The following is a 14024-nucleotide window of genomic DNA, read 5'->3' as shown; positions in this document are numbered from 1 at the left end:
TCTCCTCTCCTCTCCTCCAGTCTACCCTCTCTCATCTCCTCTCCTCTCCTCCAGTCTACCCTCTTCCTGTCTCCTTGACTCTCCTCTTCTCTCCTCTCTTCTCTTCTCCTTCTCCTCTCTTCACTCCTACTGCTCCGCCCCCATTCTTCCTCCCCTTTCTCTCTCTCTCTCTCTCTCTCTCTCTTCTTCTTCTCCCACTCCCTCCTCTCCTCTCATCCCTCCTCTCCATCACTTCTCCCCACCCCTGTACCCGCCCCCCCCCCATCCTTCTCTCTCTGCTGAACCAGGCGTAGGCTGTGTGTGTGTGTGTGTGTGTGTTGGTGTTGGCGCGGGCTGTGTGTGTGTGTGTGTGTGTGTGTGTGTGTGTGCAAGGGCGCGGGAAGGGGGGTGCTGAGGGTGCTGCAGCACCCCCTGCTGGCAGGAGATAGATTTTTTAAAAATATTATATATATTTTTAAATAATTACTAATTCGCTGTATGACATTATTTATATTTTTGTATGTGAAATGATGAGTCAAATAGCAAAAAGTGTTATGGATAGGTTAGAATATAGGCTACTAAAAATTAACAGTTATAGAGATCAACGTGAACGTGAGTCAGTTACTGTAAGAACCGTAGCGTGGTTTCATCTATAGCGATCAAGTGTGTAGGCCTACGGTTGATATAGGCCTACATATTCTATGCGATTTACACGTTCAAAAAAAACATGGATAAGCTGAAAGAAACTTTAATTGTGTTTTACAGTTTTGCAAAAATAATAAATGCATAGCTAGTGAAATCATTTCACTATCCTAGTCGCTAAGATAGAAATTATTAGGTCACATACTTGCTGTGGAGACGGCACACTTTAGGCTATTCAGAAATTATTTGCGAGATCATTGCAGCCTGATTATTAGCCTATATTTAAAGCCTAAAATCTCTGGTGTGTTTTTGACGATCAGAAAGTCATTTTCCTTAGCTATACTGAAATAGGCTAACGATATGTCAAATCGTCGGACATCCATTATTTTTGTTATTCAGCACCCCTGGTCAAAAATAGGTTCCCGCGCGCCTGTGTGTGTGTGTGTGTGTGTGTGTGTGTGTGTGAGTGTTGGCGCGGGCTGTGTGTGTGTGTGTGTGTGTGTGTTGGCGCGGGCTGGGTGTGTGTGTGTGTTGGCGCGGGCTGTGTGTGTGTGTGTGTGTGTGTGTGTGTGTGTGTGTGTGTGTATGTATTAGCGTGGGCTGGGCTGTGTGTGTGTGTGTGCGTGTGTTGGCGCGGGCTGCGCTGCAGTGTCAGAGCTTGTCAGCCCACATCTGCTGGTGAGCAGCCGGAGGAGACGCGGGGACGCGGGGACGCGGGCAGCCTCCGTCTTTTTCCTGTCGCTGCCGCACTCGTCTGCTGATGCCGCTGCTGTGTGGCTCGTCTGCTCTTTAACCCTCCCCTCTGCACCCTCTCTTCCCCCTCAACCTCTCTGCACCCTGTCTTCCCCCTCAACCTCTCTCTCTCTCTCTCTGTCTCTCTCTTCTTCTCTGTCTGTCTCATTCTTTCTTTTCCTGTCTGTCTGTCTCTCCCTCTCTTTCTCTCTCTCTCTCTCTCTCTCTGTCTCTCTCTTCTTCTCTGTCTCATTCTTTCTTTTCCTGTCTGTCTGTGTCTCTCCCTCTCTCTCTCTCTCTCTGTCTCTCTCTTCTTCTCTTTCTGTCTCATTCTTTCTTTTCCTGTCTCTCTCTCTCTCTCTCTCTCTCTCCCTCTCTCTCTCTCTGAGCCCATCCGGTTGGCTTGAGATTTATCATCGATCTCTTTCTCTCTTTACTCTCTTTATCTTTCTCTCTTTTTTGCTCTTGATCCGTCTCTCTCTCTCTCCCTCTCTCTCTCTCTCTGTCTCACACACTCCTCCCCCCCCCCCCCCCCGCCCCATCTGAATTCAGCGCACACTTATTTTATCTTTCTTCATTTTCTCTTTACAGCTCTCTGGCCACTGAAACCATCAAAGAAAAACTTCACACATTGTGTCATGATATATCAAAATCTCTAACGCTTTTACAAAACCAAATTTCACACATACACACACACACACACGCACGCGCGCACGGGCACACACACACGCACACACACACACACACACACAGCTATTGTTAATCCAACAAGGGTCACGTGAAACCAGGGCAGAGAGACCATCACCATATGAGACAGGTCCACTGATGTGGGCACACATCACACACACACACACACACACACACACACACACACACACACACATGCCCTGAGCCATGGTTGCAGGGCAGCTGCCCTGGCCATGGGCAAAGGGCACGTCTCCGTTTGCGGGCATCAGTGACCTGTCATGTGTAAACACAAAGACACGCAGGCGTGGGGGGTTTCTCGTGCATCAGCCTGGCCACTGAAGGTCACTCGTTTACTGGGCTGTTAAGTGAAAGTGTGAAACAATGGAGAGGAGGCTGCCTGTCACATGGACCAATTAGCAGGGACGTCATGATTAACTGTCTGTGTGTGTGTGTGTGTGTGTGTGTGTGTTTTTGGGTTTAAAGAGATCTTTCGCTCTCTTTCTCTCTCTCTCTCTCTCTCTCTCTCGCTGTCTCTCTCCCATACACACAAACACACATACACATATACACACACACCCATGAAAAAACTCACACAAGGAGCCCGATTCATCTATTGGCATTACTATAGGCAAGTATCTAAGTGAGAATTATAGAGAGAATTTTATACCTATAAAAATAACTGGCAGCTATCTGAGGATATGCACAGAAGATGCAAGTGTGTGTTTGTGCTGCAAAAGGCTGCACCAAAGCCAATAAAAACAAGCCTAACCAAAACAAATAGCGCTGAGCACACTAGCCTGAAGGGACCCTAGTGACGACCTTGACAAACTGGCCAGCCTCAGCCCAAGGCACTTTCTCTCTGAATGTGCTCCAGGAACCCTGAGGGGAATAAAGGCACCCGGAGTGTGTGTGTGTGTGTGTGTGTGTGTGTGTGTGTGAGAGAGAGTGTGTGTGTGTGTGTGTGTGTGTGTGTGTGTGTGTGTCTATTTTGTCTTTGTGTGCATTTGCATGTTTGTGTGAGATTGCTCTTCTGTTTGAAAGCAGGCCCACATTTTCCAACACAGAGAAACACATCTCCAAGGTTTTGTGTATGGATATTGAGCAGCAGTAACTGTTATATTTCTCTGGGGTGTATTTGTAGTTTTCAGACCCACTCCAAGGTTTTGTAGTTTCCTCCTCCTCAACCCTCTCACTTTCTGCTTCCCTCTCTGCAGTTTTTTTTTGGGGGGTATGATGATAAAAAGGGAGGTGATGTGTCTTGTTCAGCCACTAAATAGCTGTCTAGTTTTTCTCCACCCCCCTCCCCCAACCTCCACCAGCACCAGCACCTTCACCCACATCACCACCAGTAGCAGCAGCAGCACCTGAGGTGGCTGCACATCAGCGACTGGGCCATTCGTCAGCCGGAGCAGGGAGGCCCCTCAAACTTCCAGTCATAAAGATGATAAATATCTCATCCACTTCTCGCCTGTGCAGAACGGAAAGGCCCAACCTGAGCAGGAGAGAGAGAGCCAGGGAGAGAGAAAAAGAGAGATAAAAAGAGAGAGGGAGGGAGAGGCGGAGAGGTAGAAATTGAAAGGAAGTAGGGAGAAATTGGGAGAAAAATAGACTGTAAAAGTTTAGAGAAAGAAATGGAGTCAAGGAAAGTGAAATTCAAGCGTCCTCAAAATTGCACCTGCCCTTCCTCTGACAGACCCCCTCCTCCCCTCTCTCTCCTCTTCCTCCTCCTCCTCCTCCTCTCTCCCCTTCCTCTCATCCGCCCAGCTCTGATTAACTAGTATTCTCTCCTCCTCTTATCTGGCCCTGAGCACACACACCGAGCACCGCTATCAGCCGCCACACACACCGCTGGGCCCTGCCGGCTCCTGTTCCGCCGGATAAATAGGCAACTTAACCAGACTGAAACAATTTAAACAGTCTAAACGCCGGCAGATTAAAACGGATGGCCAGGCACACACGCTGCCGCACCGCTGCAGCCAGGGCCAGGGCCAGCGCCAGCGCGGTCCGTCACGGAGCACTGGAGACCCGTGCGTAGAGAAAACACAGCCGAGCAAACAGAGCGCTCGCACAGGCAGGCACGCAGGGCACACACACAGAGACACACAGAGACACACAGAGACACACACACATATTCCAGGTGGACGCACGCACCTACACACACACACGCACACACACATACATATTCTAGATAGACACACACACTTACACACACACATTCCAGATAGACACACACACATGCACACAAAAACAGACCTATACACCTACACACACACACACATACACACACACAAATACACACATACATATTCCACGCACGCACCTACACACACACACACACATATTCCAGATAGACAGACACACACACACACACACACACACCACACCTATATACATACACATAAAAGGACCTTGAATGCACTTGATCCTTGTGTCCTCCCCTCAGTGAATGGAGACCATCACATGGGCACAGATGAAGAGGCACTGAAGCCGGATGAACCCAGAGGGCCCCCCCCCCCCACTCGCCTCGTCTTCACTGGCACTGGCACTGGCACTGCCCCCGCCAGCCCTGCACCCTTCAGATGCCCTCTCGCGCGCTGCCCACAGGCGGCCACAGGGCCCAGGCCTCCCAGCCCCGGAGCAGGAGCAGGCCAGTGGACTGAGGCGCCAGGCCTGAATTTAACGCCACATGGCAGGGGTGGACCGACGGACAGATGGTCTCTGCCACTGGCATGATGGTGAAATAAATGAGAGAGGATCTGTGTGTGTGTGTGTGTGTGTGTGTGTGTGTGTGTGTGTGTCTTTCTGTGTGTGTGTGCACGTGTGTTTTTGCTTCAAACATAAAGTATATTTATTTGTGTTTTTATAGGTACTGTATATGTGTATGCATGTGTGTATGTATAGGTGTGTGTATGTATTTATGTCTGTTTTTTTTTACTTTGTGTATCTGTGGGTTCAATTGCATCTCTGTGTGTGTTTGTGTGTGTGTGTGTGTGTGTGTGTGTGTATGTGTGTGTGTGTGTGTGTGTGTGTGTACGAGTGCTTGTGTTCTTTGCTTCAAACATAAAGTATATTTGTGTTTGTATAAGTATATGTGAATGTATATTTGTGTTTATATAAGTATATGTAAATGTATATTTGTGTTATATAAGTATATGTGAATGTATATAAGGGTCATTCTACGAAAACGTGCCATTTTATGTCCCTCAAACAAAAGTGTTTTGCAAAGCTGAATTAACAATATTTTTTTCATAATATTTTATATTTTAGGAAATATAATAATGGTAAAAATAAATTATTTACTTTTTAAGAATTCATCATTTTTTTTTAAAGGATTTTAAGCACTTTTCATATTAGGAATATTGCAAAAGCTGTAAAAATGGCTTATCCCTCGGTATGACTTATCTACAGTAGTATCACTGGCTATTTAGGATAAAAAAAGTCAAATTATCATCAAAATAAATACATGTACAAAAAGCCTCAAGTGTTTGTTCATGGATCATTAAGCAATTGTATTTGGAATGTTTTTAAAATGATGAAAAAATCAACATTTTACATTTGTCCCCATGTTGTCGTCAACCCTGTTACTTTTGGATAAAACCCCCTTTGGAGAAAATGAACTGTGCCAAAAGTTACATCATTTTCAGGAAGTGATATCCCCTGCCTTCCAGGAAGTTAATGGTGAAAAGACCAGAAATGTGTTGTTCTCTTTTAATGACTTTTATTACGGTTTTGCTCTGTCTGACAGAAGGGGACAAGCTAGTTTTGTCAACCCTGTTACCACAACATCATGCATTAAAAAATAATTTGATTGAAAATTTAAATGTAAATATTTAACAGCATTTTAACCTCTCTTGAATGCACACCATGTGGTGTCATGGTGTCCACCACATGGCTAGTAATGGCTGCCGATAACAATATTTCATCAACCCTGTTACTGTCAATCCTAAAATCTAATAATTCATGTGTTCAACACCAGAATTATTTATGTAACACATAATTATTTGTATAATATTCATGAATAGTTACAAGAGCACTCGTATTATTTTATAATAATATATGTTTTTTTTTTTGGTAACAGGGTTGACATAGCACACATACCTCCATTGACTATTTGTTAAAGTAAATAAATAAATAAATAAGATAGCCTGAGATGGCACCGCATGTTTTTCTGAGAGGTAAGAATCGACTTCATCCAAATAGGTGCTTTAATATTTTAAAAACAGTACTTTGAAAATTAGATATTTTGAATGCAATATGGCACGTTTTCGTAGAATGACCCATAAAGTATATTTGTGTTTATATAAGTATATGTGAATGTATATTTGTGTTTATATAAGTATATGTGAATGTATATAAAGTATATTTGTGTTTATATAAGTATATGTGAATGTATATTTGTGTTTATATAAGTATATGTGAATGTATATATGTGTGTGTGTGTATTTATGAATGTTTATTTACTTATGTGTATTTGTAGGTTCAGATGCATCTATGTGTGTGTGTGTGTGTGTGTGTGTGTGTGTGTGTATTTCACTTCACACATGAATGGCAGCGGTGCGGAGTAGGAGTGGGAGGAAGAGGAGGAGGAGGAGGAGGAGGAGGAGGGGTTGGACTGGGGGTGGTGGGGGAGGAGGGGGAGGAGGAGGAGGGGTTGGGCTGGGGGTGGTGGGGGGAAGAGGGGGGAGGAGGAGGAGGGGTTGAGCTGGGGGTGGTGGGAGGAGGAGGCGCAGTGGGGGAGGGGGGAGAAGATGAGGGGGCGCAGGGTGTTGGGGAGAAGAGAGGAGAGAAATAAATCAGGAGGGAGCCATTTGTGGCCGGTGGGCGTGCTGCAGTGTCATTAGCAACCCCGCCACGCTCGCGGCGCTCACAAAACGCCACGCTTCCGTTCCGCAGGTCGACTCCGCGCCGGGGCCAAAGAGGAATTTGAATTCCCACTCGCGCCGGTGACATGCGGCACATTCCTCTGCATTAAACATGCACTGCGCCAGCCAGACAGCCACCTGGCCACGCAGGCTCCCCATGTACACTGATATGAATCAGGACATGATGGAGGTGAGCACTCGTACAGACAACACCTCCACAATCACATAATCACACACACACACACACACACACACACACACACTCCATATACCAATTGTGAACACAGCGTGACACCGTCTCCAACAGAGAAGAGAATAACAGACAGACATAGACTTGGACACGCAGGTGCGATTTACCCCCTAAAACATTCAAATGATCAGTCAGTATAAAGCAAAGAGTACACTAAAGAGTTCATACAGCATTATACTGTACAAAGAGTACACTGAAGCTCAGAGTTAATACAGTATTATATTGTACAAAGAGTACACTGAAGCTCAGAAATGAAAATGTTTATAGACGGTACTCTCTTACACTCACAATAATCTCAACACACCCTTGTTTACATCATTATTCTCACTCACACCCAGAAGAATTCAAGCACACGCATTCATACCATACACCCTCATAAGTAACCACCACACATTTACACCATAAAAATGCGTTAAACAAGTCCACGTTAAATAAAATATAGACACACACTGCGGTCTACCCACATCCGTTCTGAGGCGGTGCTGAGGGAAGATGAGTGCTCATGGGGAGGGCCGGGCAGGAGCGGAGTCTGAGTGATAACTCTGGACATGGCCGCCCAGTCCTCCCTCCCTCTCCCCTGCCTCCCACTTTAATGAGCAGATAAAATGGCCGCCGCTGAATAATTAATACCCCTGCCCATTAACGAGGCATTAGAACGCATTCTACCACTTATTGATTCTCTTCCCTCACCCCAACTCCCCCGAAGCACCCCCACATCTCCAGCCTCCTCACACTCATTCACCCCCACATCTCCAGCCTCCTCACACTCATTCACCCCCACATCTCCAGCCCTCACACTCATTCAGCCCCACATCTCCAGCCTCCTCACACTCATTCACCCCCACATCTCCAGCCTCCTCACACTCATTCACCCCCACATCTCCAGCCTCCTCACACTCATTCACCCCACATCTCCAGCCCTCACACTCATTCACCCCCACATCTCCAGCCTCCTCACACTCATTCACCCCCACATCTCCAGCCTCCTCACACTCATTCACCCCCACATCTCCAGCCTCCTCACACTCATTCACCCCCACATCTACAGCCTCCTCACACTCCTCACACTCATTCACTCTCAGGTCTCCTTTTCCCCTTTCCGTCTCCTTTTAAAATTGGGACCTTTTTTATTTATAATTTTTAATTAAGTGTGTTGGTCAGAGCTGGCCAAGTTCCTATTGGACTGCGGAGCACATACACACACACACACACACACACATACACACACACACACACACACACACACACACACACACATACACACACACACACACACACACACACACACACACACACACACACAAGCACACACGCACACAAGCAAGCACGCACGCACGCACACACATGCACACGCACTTAGGGGATTGTGTGTCAAGGACTGTGTCCCGGGGCCCATGCACTCTGTTGATTTAAAAACAGGCATATAAGGGACAGTTTCTGCAAGGACCCCCTAGATAGATCCGTAAGGAAACCACGTGCATGGTAATAACAGGAAGGTCCTTTGGGACCTCAAGTGCATTTCAAGATCAGGGCTTCAACGGCAGGCAACAACAGTCTGGACCAATGGGTCAACCCCTCCACCTGGCCGGGACAGCTGACCCAGAGGTCCACCTGAAGCCCAGCTGTTGTTGTGTGGGGTTGTTTGTTACAGTAACAGGATTTGACCTCTTATAACATCCCCTCATGGCCCCCTCATCCATCAGCGCACACATACAGCGGGCTGCACAGAAAATCAATCCATAACAGGATGGATGGGCGCCCGGGCCGATCAATACCCAGATATTGATACACAAGCATCCAAGCAAGGAGGCACTACAGCAGAGCATCTCTCTCTCTCTCTCCTCAGCGTACCACCGTTGCTCTCTTATACAGTAAATAGATAGAAAGTGATGGGGAAGTGCTAAAAAAGGGATGAGTGAGGGAGAGAGAGAAAGAAATGTGCATGTGTGTGTGTGTAGGAGGGGAAATGTGTACTGTATGTGTAGAGTATGTGTGTGTATGTGTGTGTGTGAGAGAGAGAGCGAGAGCGAGAGAGAGAGGAAGAGAGAGATGGAGAGAGAGAGAGAGAGAGGGATGATCAACACTGTGGGGAGAGTGAGTGAGCAGGTCAATAATAAATACTTCCCATTGAAGCAGCACGAGTTCATTGGTCTTGCTGACGTTCAGATCTCTCTACCAATTCCACCTCTGTTATCAGCTCAGTTATCAGTGTCTTATGCGTGTGCGCGCGCGCACACACACACACGCGCACGCGCGCGCGCACGCACGCACGCACGCACGCACGCACGCACGCACGCACGCACGCGCACGCACGCACACACACACACACACACACACACACACACACACACACACACAGGCTCTGTCAAAAGAACATAAAACATGGAAGAAGCGGGATTCAGAAGAGTTGCATCCTTGAAACACCAAGGGACATCTGCCAGTTCAGTATGCCAGATCTGCTGTATACAGTGTGTCCCTGCTTTGTTATTCTGGCAGTCAGTCAGACAAGATAGAGTGTGTGTGTGTGTGTTTATTTGACTCTATATGTGTGTGTGGTTGTGTGTGTGCGTATGTGAGGGTAGAGGGTGGTCTCTCTCTCTCTCTCTCTCTCTCTCGGAGTGACGAGCAGGTGTTTTATAGTATTTGTGGCTGTGATCATCCATCAGGCCGATCGATCACACTCCCAGCAGCTTTTATTAATGATCTTGTCAGGCGCTGAGCTCTGGGGTGCCAGCGCTTGTCCGGGATGATAGATCATTAGCCAGTCCGCCTGCTATTTATTCTCCCATGACCTTGTCTCTGCCTATTGTTGAGTGTACCAAGTTATGAGTGCTGGGCCAGGATAATTTTGTATCGATTCACTTGACTCAAAGAAAAGTTTTAAGCAGAAGATTCAGTCCATTAAAGATGCAGGGAGAATGTGAGGATAGCTCTGTGTGTGAGAGGTGAAAATGTAGACACAGGCACCCACCCACTCACACACACAAACACACACGCACGCACGCACGCACGCACGCACGCACGCACACCCTCTCACACACACGCACACACACACACACGGTCGCACACATAAAAAGAGAAACACACACACACACACACACACGGCTCTAACAAATTAACCCAGTGGTAATATTTTTGTGAGCTGGATGTTGGAGTACATTATGTGCACATTTTTATTTAAAATTCACTTCATACTGATAGGACATAGATGAGGGTGGAGTAGGGGTTCCCACATAGAAAATAGTGAGGCTTTATGTTATGATTGTGTGCGAGTGACTGAAAATGTGATGATTTGAAATCATCCCATTTTTACTCAACACAGCCTTAATGAGCAGAAGCTGAGACTTCAATTAACAATTGACTGTGTACATTAAACTGAAGATTGATCACATTCGAGCACAGGGGGGTGAAGATGAATGATGTACTCCTTCCCAGTCTTACCCACAGTCTCGAGTCATTGCACAGACACAAACATCAGACGAGCTGGAAAGCCAAGGCTGGAGTGATCCATGTCCCTCTCTGTGCAAAAACAAAGGCAGCGTTTAGATCTTAGCCCTACCCTAAAGAGACCAGCAGCATAGCGCAACCACAGCATGGCAGGCAGGCAGGCAGAACACTAGCTAAGGCTCCAGCCAGCACAACCAGAGGGTGGTGGGGGCCACGGTAAATGAATGGCCTTTGGCTTGACAACAATGTGAAGCCTGTCATCTGGTGAGTGCCTCAGTTGGTGCCTCAATTTATGAAGACTGTCACATTAAAAACCAGAGCCTACCAGGCATCAGCTTCAACACGCTTTGGTAGAATGACTGCAACTGCTTCCAGACGTGTGAACAGTGCACGGCGTACATCTGCACCGCCTGAATATTTATTTGTTTACGATTGAGGGTTGCGCTTTTTCATCTTCTGAACCTGAATACATTCTCTCTCTCTCTCTGGCTGTTTCGTGTTTCTTCCTCCAGGAAAAAGAAGAAGAAGAGGAAGGAGAAAAAAAGATGAACCTGGTTGCCAACACAGAGCGTTCAAAGACAGCCCAGCCCCAGTCATCTTTACTGAATCCTTTATGCCGATTGCTTTTATGTGCCGTGTGATTCTAGCCAAAGAGAGGAAAAAGAAAAGGAAGATGCAGAGAGGCAATGAAAGGGAAACAGCCAGGAATGAGCCAAGACAAAAACCCACCACCGTAAGCACAGAAACGTGGAGTTAAAAACACAAGACTCTCGGACACGTGTTCTTATTAACTAGCTAACAATAAAGAACTGCAGGGTGCCGTGTTTAAAGGCAACACTTCAATTATTAAGCTCCCTGTGATCAGAGATTCCGTAAGTAAGTAAGACCATTTCTTTGTGCAGGAGTGCAGGAGAGAGCGAGTCGTGTGTGTGTGTGTGAGTGACACTGTAACCTCTTAAATGCACGGTGATGGCCCTTGTCCAACACAAGAGGCCCTGACCCCCTCTCTCTCTCCTCTTCTCCTGCTGCCTCTTGCTGGTGGCCCCTGTGGCCCCTGGGGGCCAATAAGCAGCCAAATGCAGACAGGCATCTCTTCCGCGCTCCACTGAGCATCCGTACTAGGGAGATGGATGCTCCATGCATGTGTATGTGTGTGTGTGTGTGTGTGTGTGTGTGTGTGTGTGTGTATCATCCAGGAGTGTCTGACAGGAGCACCAAGCCATCCTTCATCCGAAGACACCCCCTGCCCTCATTTACAAACACAACTGGCTGTGGCATCGCAACGTCAAGCACCCCCCCCCCCCCCCATCAGCCTCTATCATCCCGCCCCCACCACACCATCATGCTCTGTCTGTCCGCCCATTCTCCACCTCTCCACTCTCCACCCTCCTCCTCTGCTGCGCCCCGCTCCATTCTCCACCTCCTCCTCTGCTCCACACCGCTCCACTCTCCATTCTCCACCTCTCCACCCTCCTCCTCTGCTGCGCCCACTCTCCACCCTCCTCCTCTGCTGCACCCACTCTCCACCTCTCCACCCTCCTCCTCTGCTGCGCCCATTCTCCACCTCTCCACCCTCCTCCTCTGCTGCGCCCACTCTCCACCCTCCTCCTCTGCTGCACCCACTCTCCACCTCTCCACCCTCCTCCTCTGCTGCGCCCATTCTCCACCTCTCCACCCTCCTCCTCTGCTGCGCCCACTCTCCACCCTCCTCCTCTGCTGCGCCCATTCTCCACCTCTCCACCCTCCTCCTCTGCTGCGGCCGCTCCAACTCTGAGCCGTGTCTGTTGCTGTGCCACTCCGTCCCTGCCGGCACATCCATCCTGCCCTGCCAGCCCCAAGATCGATCGGCCCTGCTTTCTTAATCAGGCCTCTGGTGACTGCTCGCTCCATCTCCCTCTCTTTCCTTCTCTCTTTCCCTCCATCTCCCTCTCTCTCCTTCTCTCTTTTCATCCTTCTCTCTCTCGCCTGACTGCCTCTGCCTCTGTTTATCCCCTTTCCTTATTTCATCTCAGCATCTTCAACACCCCACCCCCACCCTACCGCACTGCTCTCCACCTCTCCTCACCCCCACCCTACCACACTCCACCTCTCCTCACCCCTACCTCCTCCCTCTCCACCTCTCCTCACCCCCACCTCCTCCATCTCTCTCTTCTCCTCCTTATTTTCTTTGTAGTTTCTTGTTCTCTCTGCCCCGGCTGGCAACTTTCCAGAGTGGGGCAGTGGTGGGGTGTAGCGAGGTGGGCAAGGGGACCCAGGGGATGGCTGCTGCTGCTCCCCCGTGGGGTCGGGGGCTGGGGCGGGCGGTGTGTGTGCGTGTGGTGTGTGTGTGTGCGCGGGGGGGGGGGGTTGGTGGGGGGGTGATGGGGGGGCTGGCCGTACCACCAGCCTGGGCTGGCAGAGGGGGTAATTGTGGTGATTTATTGCATGGAGATCTGCTCCGTGCTGCAAGCTCATTTATACCAGAGAACTTCCCCAAAGTCACACACACAACGTGCAGAAATGCGCTGGTAAACATATTCAAACAGCTCTGCACGCACACACACACACACACACACAGGGAGAGAGTTATGGAGTTATGAGCAAGAGAGTTATAATAATAAATAATCAGAGTGCAATCACCCACAAAATGTGAACTGTAAATAATAAAGAATTCTGAGTAACAAGAAAAAAGAAAAAAAATGTATAATAGCATAGAAGAAAATGTTCAACACACACACAAAACCTGACAGCCTGGCTGTGTGTGTGTGTGTGTGTGTGCTGAGTGCTCTCTCTGTAGTGCTTGGCTCCCTGCTGGTCTGCCCCTCATACCCCCTCCGCTTGGCCCTACAGCTCCCTCTCTCTGGAGCTGCTGCTCTTTCCAGCCCTGGCTCCCCACCACACACACACACACACACACACACACACACACACACACACACACACAGAACCACACACACACACACACAGATACATGCACACACTCAAGTACACAAGCACACACACATGCATAACCATAAAAACACACAAATACACACACACACATATTCACTCTTTCACTCTGTCTCAAAACAAATATAAACACACTGTATGTCTACAGCATGTTTTCCCTGTTTCACATCAGTACACATCTGGCTTTCTCTTTTTTCCCCTCCCACCAGCACTCCTATAGGACTGCTGCTAACATGCTTGCAATACCAAAACCATAAGGTCAATTTCCTTCATTCCCACGGAGCACACGCACACACACACACACACAAACTGTACACACATTGCATAGCTATTTAGTGCTATATTTTTGCACTGCATCATAACAAAAAATGTGCGAGAATAGAAAATTATGTTCCAGACATGATTCCCTCTCAATGGTGATGTCTGGCTTTTCTACTCCATTTCTAAGTGCTACTTATTTCTAGTGCATCCTCAAGGACAGGAAGAGGACAGAGAAA

The sequence above is a fragment of the Alosa sapidissima genome, chromosome 14, assembly GCF_018492685.1.
Source record: "Alosa sapidissima isolate fAloSap1 chromosome 14, fAloSap1.pri, whole genome shotgun sequence".
Taxonomy (NCBI): Eukaryota; Metazoa; Chordata; class Actinopteri; order Clupeiformes; family Clupeidae; genus Alosa; species Alosa sapidissima.
This window is presented reverse-complemented; position numbering follows the sequence as displayed.